General features: G+C 34.3%; 1 protein-coding gene and 1 long non-coding RNA gene across 52 annotated transcripts in view; one reads left to right on the top strand and one right to left on the bottom strand.

Moving 5' to 3' along the window:
• LOC127841304 (uncharacterized) overlaps positions 1-1,176 on the bottom strand; it is a 28,637-nt gene extending 27,461 nt beyond the window's left edge. For all 50 annotated transcript variants that reach the window (XR_008030848.1, XR_008030864.1, XR_008030863.1 and 47 more), the window contains exon 1: positions 885-1,176. This is a non-coding gene — a long non-coding RNA (uncharacterized LOC127841304). The remainder of the gene's footprint in view (positions 1-884) is intronic.
• Positions 1-19,688, top strand: part of LOC127841291 (uncharacterized) — a 462,698-nt gene that overhangs the window by 354,570 nt on the left and 88,440 nt on the right. The window lies entirely within an intron of this gene.

Here is a 19,688-nt window from a genome sequence, read left to right as displayed (position 1 = left end):
TCAATATGCATTGCCAGCTCTCATTTAGAGGTTCAAGAGAATACAAAATTTCATATTTTGGGCACAAAATAAGTACTTTTGACTATTTTTATGGGGGCAATCTGGGTAAAAAATGGGGATTCAGAACCAAGCGAAAGAAAAAATGCTCATTTTGGGGGTATAGAATGGACGGAAAGGTTAAAATGAACAAGATACATATATGTAGGCAAGCATTTTAAGCTTAGAAATGAGGTTCCATGTAGTAACAGGGGCAGAAAGGCAGCTCAGATCAATGCAGGCTTCCTGAAAGGGGTTTCTAGTACTTCTTTTGGGGACACAGCTTCCCGCAGAATTCTCGGCACATCAAACATCATTGATCCATGTCACCTCTGTATGCAAAGACAAGCGAATAAAGTCAATACTGCCCTTAAATCACTGAATGAGAGAAGCATTTACCAAATAAAAAACAAAACTGGTTGCTGAAAGTGCCAAATTTTGTCAAAAAGATCCCTCTAATGTAAACGATGAAGGGGACACTCGCTACAACAATCCTATGTTTAAGTCGGACGCGACATCTTCTCAAGCCGGAACCATGACTGTAAGCATATTGTGAGAAAACAGTACCAAACACAAGCTAATTGTAGGGTAACAAGTAGCAAATCAACTCAGCTGTGCTGCATACATGCTCAGGAACAAGGATAAACATGTTGAGTGTCAACTTCTGCTGCCAACAGAGCAGGAGCTTTACGTGTCAGGACGCGGAATAATCGATACAAACTGCATGGGAATTGCACGACGGCAAGAGTTTGAGTGACCACAAAACTGATTAGGACAGTATTTCACACCTTAAGCATCATAAATATGCTTATTTGCCTGTGTACATGATAATAAATTAGTATTATTACCTGTTTTACCATCAACAACCCAATCCTCAAGTGGCCCTCGGCTTAGTCGCAGACATTCTTCTACCTGAAAAAGTCAAAATACCCAATAGAAATAGATATAAAATGAAGAAAAAAACATGCATTTATGTATTTTAAGTGTATTTCTATGAATAATATGAGGTGATAAAGCTTGTTATATGCATGATTGTACTAAATATGAAAGCTGGCTCAGTTAAGCATCTGTTGCACTGTCAAAACTGTAAAAATGTCCGCCATTCCATGTAGGTAAAATGGGGCTCTGTTTGAATGTTCATGCTTTACGCACAAGCTATTGTTGCGTTACTGGATTGCGGAGTCCTTGGCGTTGAATTCTGACTGCATGTAGCACAATAACGCTACACGGTCAACCAAAATGCCTTTGAATTTAAGTCGGAAAGCAATTAAGCCATTATTTGGCTATACAAGGGTGGGGGGTCAACTTGAAAAACAACTATTCCAGGTCAAATAATCTGAATTCATGCATTTAATGCACTAATTTTCTTCTCTTTTGCTAAGAAATGACCAAAAATCAGCTTTCCCAGTCATATTTTGCACTTGCAGATGATATTACATTTTTTACCTAAAGCTAGTTTATAAAGGAAAAATATCTTCTGATTAAAATGTGTTTTTCTTGCATATTCTTATCTTCCTATTCATATTGCACACATGTAATAAGTTTGGCTGGATTATCTGTACGTTTGGCCATTTTTTTCATATTTTCACACGCAGGTGTTTTCGGTCCAAAGAAGGCCATTTTAGGCCTGTTAAAGCTGAAATGTCCCTTTAAGGTTTAAATGTGCTAAGTTCAATATCTGCAACAAAATACCAAAACAAACCAAATGGACATGCACGTGGGGCTTATGCGGGGTGGTGAAAGAATGAATTTGTTAGATATTTTCACTCTAAGCAATTTTGATAATGTCTTTTTTGTGTGTTTTTTTTAAATCACCCCAAAAATGTCAATTTCAAAGCAAAGAAAATCCAAAAATCCGTAAGCAAGCGTTTCATCGATGTCGATCACGAAGTGACGTCAAGCAATCGAACGCTTGGTTTCAATGCAGTAAATCTCGAAAATATGTAAATGCCGAAAATTTAAAGGCGCATAATCAAAACAGTAAAACTAGAATTTACACTCGTTTATTCCAACCTAATATTTTGAAACCGTGAAAATATATAAAGGTTTTTAATTAATTTTCACGATATAGTGAACCAATTACCGTAAAGTGGAAACGATCGAACATCCTTAAACACAATCGGGACACCTCGGACAATTCCGCCATATCGGCGATCGTCTCTCGGGTGTATTTGGTGGAAGGATATGTCTAACGCCTCTAGGCGGAAGATATTACACCGAAAATATAGTTCGGGTTACACACCAATAAATTTGCACTAAATCAACCGGTAATACAGATATATAAGGACCAATATCTTTAAGGAGTAATATAATAGAATATTCATTAATGTTAATGTTTAAAATTAGATATTATTGCATGCAAAATTTTCAAATTTTAATAAAATGTTAAGAAAGCCAATTAGTTGTTTATTGAAGTGAAAACAACAACATTATTCAAACTTAAAAGAATCAGTATTTCTTAAATTATATTCATTGCAAAATTGCTGATGTTCGGCTGCCGGCAACAATCTTTGAGATTTAATCAATATGTTTATGTTCTATACCATAAACAATCGTACAACACTGTACAATGGTACAGAGAAAACTCTTCCGTGTAATATAAGAAATAGTAAACTCCACGTTGGTCTCAATGGCATTATAGTGACCAGCCAGGCAGTCACAAACTGTATATGGACCATAGCCATAAGGCCCTCAGTGGGGCTATTATCAGTATTGAGACACCTGAAAGGTTTCATGGAATGGAATGAGTGGGGCTTGATTGAATTTCAAAAACGATTCTTTCTGTACATTTGATGATGGCAACCATACAGTACTTCTGGCAGATATTGTTTATATTTTATCCTAGGCATTTATCCAGATGTTGTTATCCCGACCAGGCAACTATCTTTTCAAAGCCTTAAACAATCAAGTGCCATTAAAATTAGGGACAGTGTAACAATGTTCAGTTTGGTAATATTAATATATTAAGGCATAACTTTGCCCTTGGCAATGAACTCAATTCAGAACGGCCTCTCAAAAAAAGACATACTGTACTGGAAATGTTAAAACTGAGCAGTGGTGTTGTTAAAATTTATATTATATATCTAAGAAACTTTAAGATACATATCACAGGCATGCCCATGGTTTTGGGTCTTTACTCTTTAGATGAGAAACAAAAGCACTAAATATGGTCGACAGTGCAGGCAACAATTGTAAAAAGATATTTTCCATCCCTGACTGCCATTACTGACATGAAGTAATTTAACTGTAATATGTCTGGAAACAGTGTCAGTCACACTTTTCTAAATATTGATTTATTCATGCATATGTATATATATGTCATACAAGTACAGATCATACAATACAGTCAATTTAGAACATTTAGCAATTGGAAAACAATTATCACAGGTTTTGGATCACAATGCATTGATATATCACATTTTGAATATCACAGTCAAAGTTAATCATTTACATTCAGTTACAAGTAAATAGTCAGTGTATTTGGAAGAAATCTGAAATAACAAGTAGTTACAAGATGTTGAAATCAAGACATAATATATATACCACAGGATGTCCCATGAAAGGTTTGCAACTTATTTCCAATGGGGCCCTATAGATGGGTGGAAAATGTACAAAAATGGTGGCATTAATACGCATAAAAATATCGTTAATTTAAACTTGAGACTATAGTCTTGAGATCAAATAGTAATTAGCATATATTATTAAAGACTCTTTAATAAAGAGCATTAGTTACACAATGTTTACTACTATCTTTTCATCACATTTAAATGTACGTACAAATACTTTATTGATGACTTATTTGAACAACAGTAATATATATTCCGGTTATATATATATATATAACATATTCAGGCCTCAAAAAAAATGCTAGCTACGCCCCTGAAGAATCTTATTCTTCAGTTCACCTTTTTAATAATATTATTAACAATAGATGTAGCAGAAAGATCAGCTTCGAATATTGAACCAAGGTTTTCAACAGATGATTGAGAAACAATAGTGTGATCATTGCATTTTACATTAAAATAATGAAGTTTAGATAATTTCCTTTTGGAACCAAACACTAAACATCCAGTTTTTCCAAGGCAGTTTGTTATCCACTAACCATTTAATACAATTTTCAAGTTCTTTACAAAAAACACTACCGATGATACTAGGATCTTTGTGAAAATAAAGGATGACACTTTCATCAGCATAAAGAATAAGTTTACATAAATACAATAATCAAAAATCACTAATATCCTATATCGGTGTTAAGGCATTATGAAATGGAAATGGGTGTGAAAAGAAACAAGAACCCTACACATTTACATCACAAAACATCTGATATCTACAATTACTGGATATAATATACATGTTGAAAGTTAATATAAAGAGGGCAATACAAAAGAATGTACAAAAGTAGTAATAAAGACAAAACAACCAATTTACAATGTTAAGATTTATGCAGTTGTTGGCAATAAGAGAACAATTACCATTCTTTACTTTGAATTTTGCAAGTGTAAATCAGAACACAAGAATTTGTTTCCCAGTCACTTTGAGCTATATAAGTGCCCAATGTTTACACTCAGTGAATTTGTAAAACCAACTTATATGTGCTAACTGTCTGTCCGAAAGCTTAAACATTTCCTATAACCTTTGCAATATTGAAGATAGCAACTTGATATTTGGCATACATGTGTATCTCATGGAGCTGCACATTTTGAGTACTGAAAGGTCAAGGTCAACCTTAAAGGTGAAATATAGGGCTTCAAAGCGGTGCAATAGGGGGCATTATGTTTCTGACAAACACATCTCTTGTTTTTACATGAAAAACCACAGACATTGTTGGAATTTGCCACATATTAGGCATTGTGTATACATTTTTTAACTCAATTTTCCACACAATGAAACAACTTTTTTAAAAGGCACCAACAAATGTTCCTCCATACCCTTTGCACGCTAAACAAAGAATCAGTTTTTAGCTCCACTGGCCAAATTTGTTCAAATTATGCCCCTGGGTCAAATTTGACCCTGCCCCGGGGGTCACAAAATTGAAAATTGCTTATTTAACGCCTATTTTGTGAAAACTTTCAAAATCTTCTCGTCCATGGCCATTGGGCCTAGGTCTATCAAATTTGGTATGTAGAGACATCTAATAGTCCTCTACCAAATTTGTTCAAATTATGCACCTGGGGTCAAATTTGACCCTGCCCCGGGGGTCACAAAATTGAAAATTGCTTCTTTAAGGCTTATTTTGTGAAAACTTTCAAAATCTCCTCGTTGATAACCATTGGGCCTAGGGCTATAAAATATGGTATGTAAAGACATCTAATAGTAGTCTACCAAATTTGTTCAAATTATGCCCCTGGGGTCTAATTTGACACTGCCCCGGGGGTCACAAAATTGAACATATGCTTATATATGGCCTTTTTTTGTGAAAACTTTAAAAACTTCTTGGCCATAACTGTATGGCATATGGCTACCAAATTTAGTATGAAGTGACATGTAATAGTTCTCTTCTTAGTTTGTTAAAATAATGCCCATGGTGTCAAATTTGAAACTGCCCCGGGGATCACAAAATTGAATATATGCTTATAAAGTGCTTATTTTGTGAAAACTTCAAATATATTCTTGTCCATAGCCATTGGACCTAGGGCTACCAAATTTGGTATGTAATGACATCTTATAGTCCTCTACCAAGTTTGTTCAGATTTGAAACTGCCCCGGAGGTCAAAAAATTGAATATATGCTTATAAAGTGCTTTTTTTGTGAAAACTTCAAATATATTCTTGTCCATAGCCATTGGACCTAGGGCTATCAAATTTGGTATGTAATGACATCTTATAGTCCTCTACCAAGTTTGTTCAAATTATGCCCCTGGGGTCAAGTTTGACCCTGCCCCGAGGGTCACAAAATTGAACATATGCTTACATAAGGCCTATTTTGTGAAAACTTTAAAAACTTCTTGTCCATAACTGTATGGCATATGGCTACCAAATTTAGTATGAAGTGACATGTAATAGTTCTCTTCTTAATTTGTTAAAATAATGCCCATGGGGTCAAATTTGAAACTGCCCCGGGGGTCACAAAATTGAATATATGCTTATAAAGTGCTTATTTTGTGAAAACTTCAAATATATTCTTGTCCATAGCCATTCGACCTAGGGCTACCAAATTTGGTATGTAATGACATCTTATAGTCTTCTACCAAGTTTGTTCAGATTTGAAACTGCCCAGGGGGTCACAAAATTGTATATAATGCTTATAAAGTGCTTATTTTGTGAAAACTTCAAATATATTCTTGTCCATAGCCATTGGACCTAGGGCTACCAAATTTGGCATAATGACATCTTATAGTCCTCTACCAAGTTTGTTCAGATTTGAAACTGCCCCGGGGGTCACAAAATTGAATATATGCTTATAAAGTGCTTATTTTGTGAAAACTTCAAATATATTCTTGTCCATAGCCATTGGACCTAGGGCTACCAAATTTGGTATGTAATGACATCTTATAGTCCTCTACCAAGTTTGTTCAAATTATGCCCCTTGAGTCAAGTTTGACCCTGCGCCGAGGATCACAACATTGAACATATGCTTATATAAGGCCTATTTTGTGAAAACTTAAAAAACTTCTTGTCCATAACTGTATGGCATAGGGCTACCAAATTTTGGTATGTAGTAACATGTAATAGTTCTCTTCTTAGTTTGTGCAAATTATGACCCTGGGGTCAAATTTGAAACTGCCCCGGGAGTCACAAAATTAAATATATGCTTATAAAGGGCTAATTTTTTGTGAAAACTTTAAAACCTTCTTGTCCATAACCATTGGGTCTAGGACTACCAAATTTGGTATGTAGTGACATCTTATAGTCCTCTACCAAGTTTGTTCAAATTATGCCCCTGGGGTCAAATTTGACCCAGCCCTGGGGGTCACAAAATTGAACATACGCTTATATGGAGCCTTTTTTGTGAAAACTTAAAAAACTTCTTGTCCATAAACATTCGGCCTAGGGCTACCAAATTTTGTAAGTAGTGACATCTTATAGTTCTCTACCAAATGTGTTCAAATTTTATCCCTGGGGTCAAATTTGACCCTGCCCCGGGGGGTAACAAAATTGAACATATGCTTATATAAGGCCTATTTTGTAAAAACTTCAAATATATTCTTTTCCATAACCATCCGGCCTAGGACTATCAAATTTGGTATGTAGTGAAATCTAATAGTAACACTGTATTATGTGAATTGGGAATAAGACATCAATTTGGGAATAAATTGTGTTTTACCGGTATCAAAAGTGCATAATATGCAGTTTTATCTGTTGTATTTATCTAGTTTTACAAATTATGATTAAAACATATACTTGCATATATAATAGCATCATTTAAATTGATTTTTCTTCAAAACTGGATTTTATATTAATTAAAAAAAATCCTCATGAAATGAAACTGTGTCAATGCAGCGCATGGACACATTTTAAAAATACAATTTAAATGATAAAATTTCAATCACTGTCAATGAAAAAGTCATGGAAAATTTCTTATTAAGCTTAAATTATAGATAATATATTACAAAAATATATGTAGATCATGAAATGAAAAGTCTTGTTTGAGAAAATCACTTAAATGATGTCAATTCCCAGTTTGATGTCTTATTCCCAATTCACATAATACAGTGTTTAGTCCTCTACCAAATTTGTTCAAATTTTATCCCTTGGGTCAAATTTGACCCTGCCCGGGGGTCACAAAACTGAACATACGCTTATATGGGGCCTATTTTGTGAAAACTTTTAAAATCTTTTTGTTCATAACGATTGGGCCTTGGGCTACCAAATTTGGTATGTAGTGGCATCTAATAAACCTCTACCAAATTTGTTCAAATAATGCCTCTGGGGTGAACTTTGACCCTGCCCCTGGGGTCACAAAATTGAATAAACGCTTATGAAGCGCCTATTTTGTGAAATCTTTAAAAATCTTACGATGAAACCATTCGTACTACAGCTTCCAAATTTGGTATGCAGTAACATCTTGTAGTCCTCTACCAAGGTTGTTCAAATTATGACCTTTGGGTCAAATTTGACCCTGACCCGCGGGTCACAAAATTGAACATTATATACGCTTATATCTTGCTTATTTTGTGAAAACTGTTAACATATTCTTATCCTTAACTCTAGGACCAAGGGCTACCACATTTTGTAAGTAGTGAGGTATAGAAGTCCTCTACAAAGTTTGCTCAAATTATGCCCCTGGGGTTAAATTTTAACCAGCCCAGGGGGTCACAAAATTGTTCATGTGCTTAAATAGGGCCTATATTTAAGTATTTGCACATGCTGAGAAATATTTGTTTTAGCCTATTTTTAGCAGTGTAGCGATACAGGGCCATCGTGGCCCTCTTGTTTATAAGAATATGTCAAAATGGGCAAAAGTCAGGGACAATACTGTCTAAATGCCCTTTTAACAACTCTGTTGACATGCGGCTGTAGTATATTTTCTCTGTAAATTTACAGCGAAACACATAATGTCATCATCATAAATGTATTGCTGACATGTATATAAATATGTTACGAGGTCTTACCCGGTATTTATACAAATTAACCTGGATATTTATGAAAAACACCATCTCCTTGTAAAGTGTAAAGAGAGAAGGCATTTGTTCACCAGTAACATTATGTTCATGACAGGTAAATAAAAAGCAGAGAAACATGAAAAATTCAGTTCCCAATTCATAGAGTTTTTTAAAAGTTCAACTTTGCTTAAGTAATAATGCATCAATGTTGATTCTAAAGAAAAAGAGTAATCATTTATGCCTTAACTGTTCTGCTGTCCAGAAGCAAGGACGACATACACAACTTGACAAGCTTTACAACATTTATAGTTTTAGTTACTTAACAATCTAAAATAAATGTCCATTCTAAGTTTGCTGTCATATTCTTCCCTTAAATCATACATGTTTCTTGCATAATTGAATGTTCATGTCCATGGATCACAATGTATATAGAAACAAACATTATTTTGAATTATCTTTCACAGTTATATATTTAATATTAGGTTAATTTTGGGATACACTAAAGCAAATATTAACATTTGTCTCAAAATGGATCATCCTCTGAAGCCCCCGATGGGATTTAAACCCATACCTCTTTCCTCTGGAGAGGAAAGTATTCTATCTTAAAATACAAGGGCATGTAAGAGGAAAACTAGCAATTTCAAAGGGACGTTTTCACAGATTAGACATGTATTGAAGTTTGTTATTAAATACTTTAAATTGATAAGTCACAAAATCTAACTATAACATAAGAACTCCCCAAAATTTTTTTTTCATTATAGACTCTATGCTGTTTTGATAAATGCAAACTTTGGATCTAAAAAGCTGCAATAAAAAAGACAAGAATAAAATTGAATAAAAATATAGAAGTAACCCTCAAACGGGCTTGAACCATAGCGCATTGACCCCATGGAGTAAAAGTCTACCGTTTAGACCACTCGGCCATCCATACTCATACAATGAGTGATGTGTTACATACTTTATCATGTTTATGTAAGCAATCCTCGTATCTCACAAAAATTCAAAATACAACGAAAACAGTCGATTTAATTTTTAATTTACTCGATGTCAATACTATAAGTACTCCTATCAGTATGTCAGTAATGGCATCTTTAAATTTTAACAAGTTTTTAAGTACGTTGTGGGAATTCACAGATCTACATTAAATTATTACTTAAAGAATGTTATCTTGAAAAAGACGAGCTAAAAGACACATTTTAATTTTTCCTCTTTACGAGAAGGCCGCCATCTTGTTGTCTAAAGTAGTTCCAAATCCAATATGCCGGCCGCCTACGTACATCAGAGAGACGGCGTGGTGTAGCCCACTGTCCGATGCGTTCAGATTGCCTTAAACAATGACTAATCAACAAAATACGCTAACGGAAATACCCTAGTAAACCATACAGAACGATACTTTCGATTTCGATTTCACGTACGAGTGTTGAAACGGATTGTTAACACAGAAGTAAAGAGAGGTATTTGTTTTGAATACATTTTATATTTTATTATTTAAAGTTTAATATGAATAGTTTTTCTAATGAACATGGAACTTGGAAGCAGCCATACGTATAGGCAGTAAGTACTTTGAATAATCGTTTACATGTACATTTGTGTTGCAATAAAAATGTTTATTTCGGATTTTCGGGATGCGATGCGATACTTTATTAAGATTCGAGAATGTACTCATAATTTATCATTATGCAAATGTAAATGCGGATATTGACTTTATCAAGGGCGTTTAAAAAAACTCATGAGAAATACATTGTTGTTAACAATATTGATATTTTAATGGGTGAGCGTTTATAATTGTTCAATCTAGGGCACCATACTTTCGATTTCGCTTTAGTTTACAAACAGCTCATCAAGATACACTGCAAATGTTCGCAATCATCATCATAATCATCATCATCATCATCATCATAATCATCATCATCATCATCATCATCATCATCATCATCATCATCATCATCATCATCATCATCATCATCATCATCATCATTATCATCATCATCATCATCATCATTATTATCATTCTTCTCCTCCTCCTCCTCCTCATCATCATCATCAGAATCATTATCATCATCATCATCATCATCGACATCGTCGTCGTCGTCTTTTTCGTCGTCGTCGTCGGCATCATTATCATCATCATTCTAAAGGTCTCCAGAAATAAATATAATCGGTTCACTCAATCAATATATTGAAGATCACACAACTCAGTCAATAATAACACATGAGGCCACCAAATAAAGGCACATCATGCGGTTATTACTGCATGTTTAAATAAGATAATTAACTGATGAGTATGCTCAATACATGGTATGTTAAAGTAACATTTCAAATAGTTGTAGAACTAGATACTAGATACTTAAATTCAGACCATTTCATACATTTGTTAACGCATGTTAATATTATTAATCTTTATTGTAATTATATTTTTGTATTAAAACTAAATATTAATGATAATAATAATAATATTATTATTATGCAAAATTAAAAAAAACAATAATAATAATATTATTATAATTAGTATAATTATTACTACAACCACTACTACTAACACTACTACTCCTACTACTACTACTACTACTACTACTACTACTACTACTACTACTACTACTACTACTACTACTACTACTACTACTACTACTACTACTACTACTACTACTACTACTACTACTACTACTACTACTACTACTACTACTACTACAACTGCTACTACTAAAACATCTTCAATTTATTTGTTTGGTTGTAGTAACACAAATGGCGAAATCGAGCAGAATAAATTGTTTACTTCATTTGTAATACCGTGTCAAATGATTGAAAGAAAATGATACGTATTTAACAATAACCAATCACATACAATGCGTTTAAACGTACAAATAAAAGTAGTTTCAAAGACACTTAGCATACACTGTCTGTCTCGGACGTAATGGAAATGCCATAACCGTATACGAACAAAACCAAGTTTATTTTTGTTTCCGTATTTATAAAATAATAACTTTTTGCCATTAAAAATAATCTCTAACATGTAATTTTTGAAATTAGTTCAACAATCTTAGTATGGAACCGCTTCAATTTGTATAACATATAACAATAAAAGAGTTGCATCAAACATCGCCAACAATAATGCCACTTAAGATTTTCAAACCGCAGCATATTGATGACTATTGTGTAAAACGATAGATCAAATTTCGCGTATTTGTACGTGTTCAAAAGAATCAACAAGGCATGACCAAAACGACTCTACGGGTATGAATACGCTAGGATAATACCCAGATGCATTTCAGTTGTACTGGCATACATTTGTGTGCTTTTGAGCTCAATTGATATTGTAACTGTGTCTCGGATAATTTGAAAGGAAGGTTACATTTTAAATATCCATATGCAATTGATACTATTAAATTAACATAAGTATATTGGAAATAAAGTTGTTGTATTACGGTATGCATATGCAAGTTTATGGTTTATTCATGTGTAATTAGCGATATGTATCAACAAGTATTAACGAAATGGTCAAATCAATACCGATGTTGGAGCAACTCATAATGAACTTAAGCTGTATTTTTCTTTTTTAATTAATATTAACGGTTCATTTTATGGTCTTCTTGAAATCATACCCTGGAATCGACGACGAGTAGGTCAAGCGAGTTGTGTATCGTGCTATATTTAAACATGTGATCAAGCATTTGTAAACAAATTACAAGATATGTATAGTTCCAGAAATTTCATTGAAATCGCTGCATAATTGATGAAGTAATGGCTGTTCAAAGCGATGCACCCTATTGTCGGTTAATTTTGAGTTGAATAATTTGATAGATATATATTTTTTATTATGCATGTTTTCCAGAGAAATTGATTGTTTGCTAGAATTTGATTACTTTTAATTCAACATGATATTTTTTAATAATTAATATAATAGCCACACCTGTGTTTAAAATACTATGGGGTGAATACATAAAAGCCTCACGAGTTGATGTTGGTATATTTTCCCATTGTTGTTATATGTCGCAAAAAAGTGATTATGAGTCGAAATGTGTTTGTATTTATATCAGATGTTCAAAACGTTAAATTTTTAAATCTAAATTTAAACACGCGCGGGTCACATGTAAAACCACGCGAATATTGAATCATTGTTTACTACGCCATTTGCATGAATGATGAATAACCATGTCATTACCCGTTTACAATCGGACAAGCAAACAAACAGGACATAGCAGCGTAATGTTTTTTTTGCAGCGTGTTTTTTTTGTTAATATTTATGCATATTATTCGACACATTTCAATAAACATATATCGCGCTTGATTAAAACTATTTTTGTTTTCAATCCACGAATCTGCATTATTGAATTCGCTCTAATCTGAGAAATCGTATTCACGCAATCGGCTTGCATTCGGACTTTTTACAAACATGGTATTCAATACACAATGATCCTCATCATTGTTTATTCATTTAGACAAAACATGTTTTATTTTTTTGCTAGAGCTATCTGTATACATAATTCGTTTGAAAATTGCTTGTGTTATTTAGTAGTTCTTCTTTGTTATGAAATTGGCGCTTTCGTATTTTTGATGCTTTGGGCATTTTTGCCACATTTTTTTGCAAAAATCAGCATGGAAGAGTTACGCTTTAAAAAGTATCTGAAGAATACTGATAAATTTTGGTCAGTCGAGGTAACCGAATTGTTGTTAGAAATATCAACTCCGGCGGCTTTAAAAACGATAACAGGGCCTTTTGAATGGATTAATGTAGACTCTTTGGACATAATTTTATTGGGTCAAATAGATGCAAAAAATGTAATTTGCTCCAGTAAAAAAAAATTCGATCTTCTTTCTCAACATAATATAATTTTGGTCTATTGAAACCTATGTATGTTTTTTTTGTGGTGTGCAACCAGCTTAATGTTAATAAGTGTGCTCCTTTCATCTGTGCTTGTCATAGAACGTATGCTTAATGTGTAGCCTGCAAAACACTTATTTTAATTATTGTGCTCCTTTAATCTGGACTTTCATAGGATGTTTTCTTATGGTGTAGTCTGCCATCGTTAGGTTAATTAATGTGCCCCTTCCATCTGACATTACAGAGGACATATTCTAATTGTAGAGCATGCTTATCACCCAAATGTTATATATAATTATTACTGTGTTTAATCATGTTTAAATTATGTTTAATAGGTGACACTGAACAATGGCTTGTTTCTATGCCAAAAGTTGACTCTATGAAGACCACTTTGTTGATGTTCAGATTATGGCGAGTTTAGCTGATGTGTTTAAGGAGAAGGAACGGTCGAACTGGCTCAAGGCATGGCTAGCAATAGACATTGCGAAGTCTGGCTTGGAGCACTTAGCTGACAACGAGGCTCAGACTTTTCACCAGCACATTTACAGCCAAGTAACATCTACTCTTAAGTCACAATCAGCTACTTGCACCAGCTGTAACACAACAAATTTACTGCGAAACCAAAAATGTCCAAACCAGATTTGTGATAAAGTTTGCCAGGCAATTATCAAGGAACATCGGTACAAAAAATGTTCTTGGAATAATACATCAGCGCCATTATGGCAAACGCACTATTGGGAAATAGCGAAATGTTACATCCAAACAGATGGCTATGCTGACAAGATATCGATTCAAGATACAGACTTCAACGGCGTCGTCAGTTTTATGCTAAACTGCACACGCTTTGATAGCAAGTTTTCTTTTCCAATAACAAAGGGAAAGCCAACCCTAAACAAGCCTGCATGCCTCCTGTATAAGGTAAGAACTCCAGTGCCTTCTGACAAAGATAGTGTATTTTCTACCAAATACTTTAAATATAGTATTTCAGGAGTTATACGCATACATGAATGTACAATGATGTGAAATTGACATTTATAACTCTACGTTCAAAGGATCTAACACTACAAACACGAATTGCACGGAATTGACGACTAAAAACAGTGTACATAACTTAGCTTTTATGAGCTTTTTTCAAAGGTTTCCAAAAAAATAAAACAAAAACTGAATAATTGCGGAGCTCTATTTGACGCGCTATTTAATAGTAGAAGTTTAAAGAGGACGTGTTTGTTTTGCATTACATTCGCCCCATTGGTGCAAAAAAGGCATCATCTGACATTGAAATTAATAGGCACATGGTACCTTTTTGCACTAATGGGGCGATATGATATACAAACGCTCACAAACTAATTGATGTGCATGTTTTCTCAATAGGATAACTGTCACATTTGCAAAATATTTAACATCTTAAGACAGTGTGTTTCCATACTAGGCTCGTGAAGTCCATAAAGCTGTGCGGCACTCTTCGCTAATGGAAGTTACTGATGTCGATCTTCAAGACTATTTCACAACATTGAACAACCTGCTGAAAGATTCAAGCCATCTCAGTCAAGATAACGTTGCCAAAAATGCTGTGGTGAAATTAGCGCAGGTAGTGTATTAGCGTTATGTCTTGTCATTTAAAGCCTTTCCTTGCTTATAATTGTAAACGAATAATAGAATAACATATTGTGTCATGTCTTTTCACCATTAGATACTCATATGAAACAGACAAAGCACCATCACTATAACGTTTTGAGCTTATAAGGGCACATACCGTTCATGAAGAGCTTTTGTGGTCACTTTTGTCTGTTATTGTTGTGCGTCGTCAGCATTTACATTTTTTACATTAGTCGCCACATTGAGTGACCAAATTTTTGAAAATTTGACTGAATTATTAGGGCGGGTTTGATCAGCGAACTGTTTGGGTGATTATACAGATTTTATATATCATCAAAAAACTTGCTACGATATTTATTATCTTGATATCTCGGCATTACAAGTAATTATTCCCATCAGAACAACATGTCTGCTTATGGGTGGGACTGTTATATAATATTATTAACTATGCTCACTATGAAAAAGAGTTAACAATCTGGTAGTTACACCTTTTACCGAATCTTAAAAAAATGTTGCAAACATATTTAATCTTGTAATATCCCGGCCAAGTTTGATACATGTTATGGTAATCAAAAGGTACGGTTATCGATCGGACAATTTGCTATAATAGTACAATAATTCTTGTCGTGGTGCAATGCATATGGTGTGCGCTTAGCGACAGGGGGGTCATGAGTTCGATCCCCTGTGAAGGCGCGTTCATTAGACAACTTAAGACACCAAGTACTGGTTACAGGCCCAGGAAACGGACTCGAGAGCGTTTCAATTAGCTTGAGGCTTTTGATGAAATCGACCTAAAATAGGATTGAACTAACTAAATCTTGCAAAAAGTCTTACTTTTTGCTCAATCATCGTGAAACCTGAAACCTTCCCTGGAAGGTTGTTCTTATGATATGTCAGCCGAGTTTAAAATGGTCTCTTACAGTTAGAGGTTACACAAATGTTTACTATATTGAAACTCAATTCAAGATGAGAATACCACCTTGAAGTATATATACTCAAATAAATTCATGAACATTAGTATTGTATCATTGGCTTCTATATCAAGTTAAGTATTTAATTGGGAACTAAACCACACAATTATTTATGATTAATAAATTAAATAATTTAATATGGAACTAAACCACACTTTACGAGTTATCATTGCCTTCAATATTAAGTAAAGAACATACTCATTGGCTGTCTGTACCAAGTAAAGTATCTAATGAGAAACTTAAGTGCACTGAAATACACCTCCATTTCACTAATTTGTTTCTTCCTTTTACCATCAGGAAAACATGTCATTGATTAAACATTTAGCTGTTTTGTGATTAAATATAACTGTTTTTATTTGATATAACAGTTGGAAAAAGACACATTACTGTTGACTACAACAGAGATGATGTGTTTCCTGGATGCTGTTGGAACAACTTTGAAACAACACTTGAAAGGTATTGCAAAAGACGTTGTTGACGCATCAGTGAATGACCTTAGAGTAAACACAGAATTGTGTATTGATAACATTAAAGATTTTATGAGCAATTGTAAGCAAGAGCTCGCAAAACAGGCAAATATACATAAACAGGATATCGATGAACACGTCAACAGTAAAAAACAAGGCATAGATGATCACACCAGAAGACTCAAGCAGGGCATGGATGAACACGCTGATAGACACAAACAGGGCCTGAATGAGCACGCTGATAGAGACAAACAGGGCATGGATGAACACGCTGATAGACAAAAACAGGACATGGATGAACACGCTGGTAGACACAAACAGAGCATCGATGAACACGCTGATAGACACAAACAGGGCATAGATGAACACGCCAGTAGACACAAACAGTGCTTAGATAAACAAGCAGAAAAATGCATTAAGGACATCCAAGAACAGTTTGGAAATACTACTTTCACTGAAACAACGTATAAAAAGTCCTGTGAAGGTATAACAAACGTTTTATCATTTCATTATACAATTTCGAAACAGCAAGAATTTAACTTTATTATTTGGCCCAAAACAACATATAAATCCACTCATGTATAATGGTATAACTTACTGATTGCATTATATGTCAGTGAATGATGAATAAAACGTATCAGTATGAACACTTGGTAATAGTCTGCGATTACGATAATTAGTATTTGGCCACTAATTTAATTGTTAAGTAAATTAATATATATTAGTATAGACCATGTTTTAAACACATTCGACTCAGATTTTTGCATGTCTATTCATTGAATATTCCGAGCTGCATCTGGTAAAAATGTGACCTTGTTGTCCTGGCCAACTTTGGATGATTGAGATACAGATAATCAATTGCTGTTCAAAGGCTCTGCAGGGAGTACAAATATGTAATCAAACCAGATCATGATACTATTCAAGATAACTTAGTAGTTCTATGTTCGCTTTTATTGTAGAGTATATGAGTTTGGGGCTAAATAAATTAATTTAACATTAATTTTCAAAATGTATACGGATCACTACGACTTCGATATAAAAAGAGCCGTTTTTAAACTCGGTTATTCACCAAATAGTCAAAAGTACATGTATACTACTCATCCTAATGTTTGCGTCGGCGTCCTCATAATGTTCTGGTAACAGTTAACGTGAAACTTTTCCAAAGAATTGTTTCTACTACAGGTATTATATGGAACTTCACACATGTGTTTGCAAACATCGAATTATAAAATGAGGTATATTTGTACGAACATGAATTAAGTATTGAATTATGCTAAATATAATTAGGAAGAGTCTTTTGTTTTAATGTATGCCAAATATATTATTCAACATGTTCTAAGGATCACTTTTTATGGTATGTGTAATTTGAAGTTCACCCATAGCTAGATTCAGCCAGGGTCAATCATCAATGATAAATCAATACATTAAAATAAAATCAAAAACACACATTCTAATAACAACATCTGCAAAATAACAATTTAAAATGAACGTAATCTAAAATTGAAGATACTGTGAAAATAAAAAGTGATCCGTAGCCAATTTTGAGTATTTTCCATATCATGATTTCAGAAATACTTGGAGCTTTGACAAAGTATTACAGGAAACGTTTCTGTCATGTAAATATCTTCCCATTGGATGACTGGGCTGAGGAACAGTTACTTGATATTTATATGCCGCCGAATATACAACTAATGGCTAAGGAAAAAGGGGTTTTCAAGAAAACTGGTGTACAAATTTTGAAATTCAAAAATATTTTTTTATCGGATACCAAACCGAATCAACATATATTTATTCAAGGGGAAGCAGGTTATGGGAAATCTACTTTTCTTGCAAAATTGATAATAGACTGGTGTACTATAACATCAGAACAACCAGCCGAGACGACGCTGCCAATTGACGACAAGACCACTAGATTAAGTTCTAATACACAGATGAGATACACTAATGTCTTTGACGATTTATCGTCTCTGGAAGACAATGTCTTTGACGATTTACCGTCTCTGGAAGACAATGTCTTTGACGTTTTATCGCCTCTGAAAGACGTTGTCTTTGACGATTTATCGTTTCTGGAAGACAATGTCTTTGACGATTTATCGTCTCTGGAAGACAATGTCTTTGACGATTTATCGTCTCTGAAAGACTTTAAATATGTCTTCCATGTAACATTGAGGGAATCAGTTAATCAGTTTGAAATCGAAAAAATGATAAATACACAGATAGTTGACAGTATATACTCATCTGAAGAAGATCGCGAAAAGGCATACAGACTACTAAATGAGATCATGAAACGTGAACGTTGCTTGGTATTACTGGATGGTCTAGATGAATGGACCGGTACAGGAGATCATCACAACCTTCCAACACTGGCAGACGTACACAGTTTGTGCGTTTTGTTGATAACTACACGACCTTGGAAGATGACACAAGCGAAAATACTTGACTCGCAGATTTGCAAGCTGCTGCAACTTGATGGAGTCAACAACGTGTTTGAGGTGAGCAGAAAAATCCTGGGGTGTATGAAAGAGTTTAAGGGTAGCCAAGATTTAGACCAAAAACAATCTGAATTTGAATCGTATGTATGGAACTTTGACTTGTTAAAGCATTTGTACTCACCAATGATGTTGTGTTTGATTGTATACTCGTGGACCAAAGGAACTGAGCTAAAAGGCTCTAAGTGTGAAATATACAGCCTCTTGCTGGAAAGTCTTTTCAAGAAGGCGAACACTGAAACGAGTGCATTTCAAGAGCCGCCTTATCGATGCTTCACAGGGACCCAATACATACAACCCAATATTGAACAAATGAATAGACTTTCTAAAGCGGCATTTTATTTGCTGTTTTCAGATACACAGGAAAAATCTCTGGTATTCAGCATTACAGAACTAAAGAAATTTAATTTAGGTCTACTAGATCAAGAGAACTTTGCACTGAAGTCCGGGATTTTATCAGCGACACGCGACGCATCTGCATTAAGATCATCGTCATCATTTTCATTTATTCATAAGAGCATTCAGGAATTCCTGGCTGCTTGTCATATTGCATGCAATACCAATCTGATAGATGACGTCATTTCCGGATACCTCAACCACCACGAGGGTGCATATATGGACATATCACAGGTGTTCATCTTCCTCTGCGGACTGAACATGTCGGCTGCAAATAAGCTTTCTTGCATGATGGATGAACACGATGTTGGTTGTGTGCAAGCAAGGATATATGGGCTTCAATACGTTGTATTAGCAGGATACAGAGAAGCT

Source organism: Dreissena polymorpha, chromosome 8 (assembly GCF_020536995.1).
Source record: "Dreissena polymorpha isolate Duluth1 chromosome 8, UMN_Dpol_1.0, whole genome shotgun sequence".
NCBI classification, from domain to species: domain Eukaryota; kingdom Metazoa; phylum Mollusca; class Bivalvia; order Myida; family Dreissenidae; genus Dreissena; species Dreissena polymorpha.
This window is presented reverse-complemented; position numbering and strand designations above follow the sequence as displayed.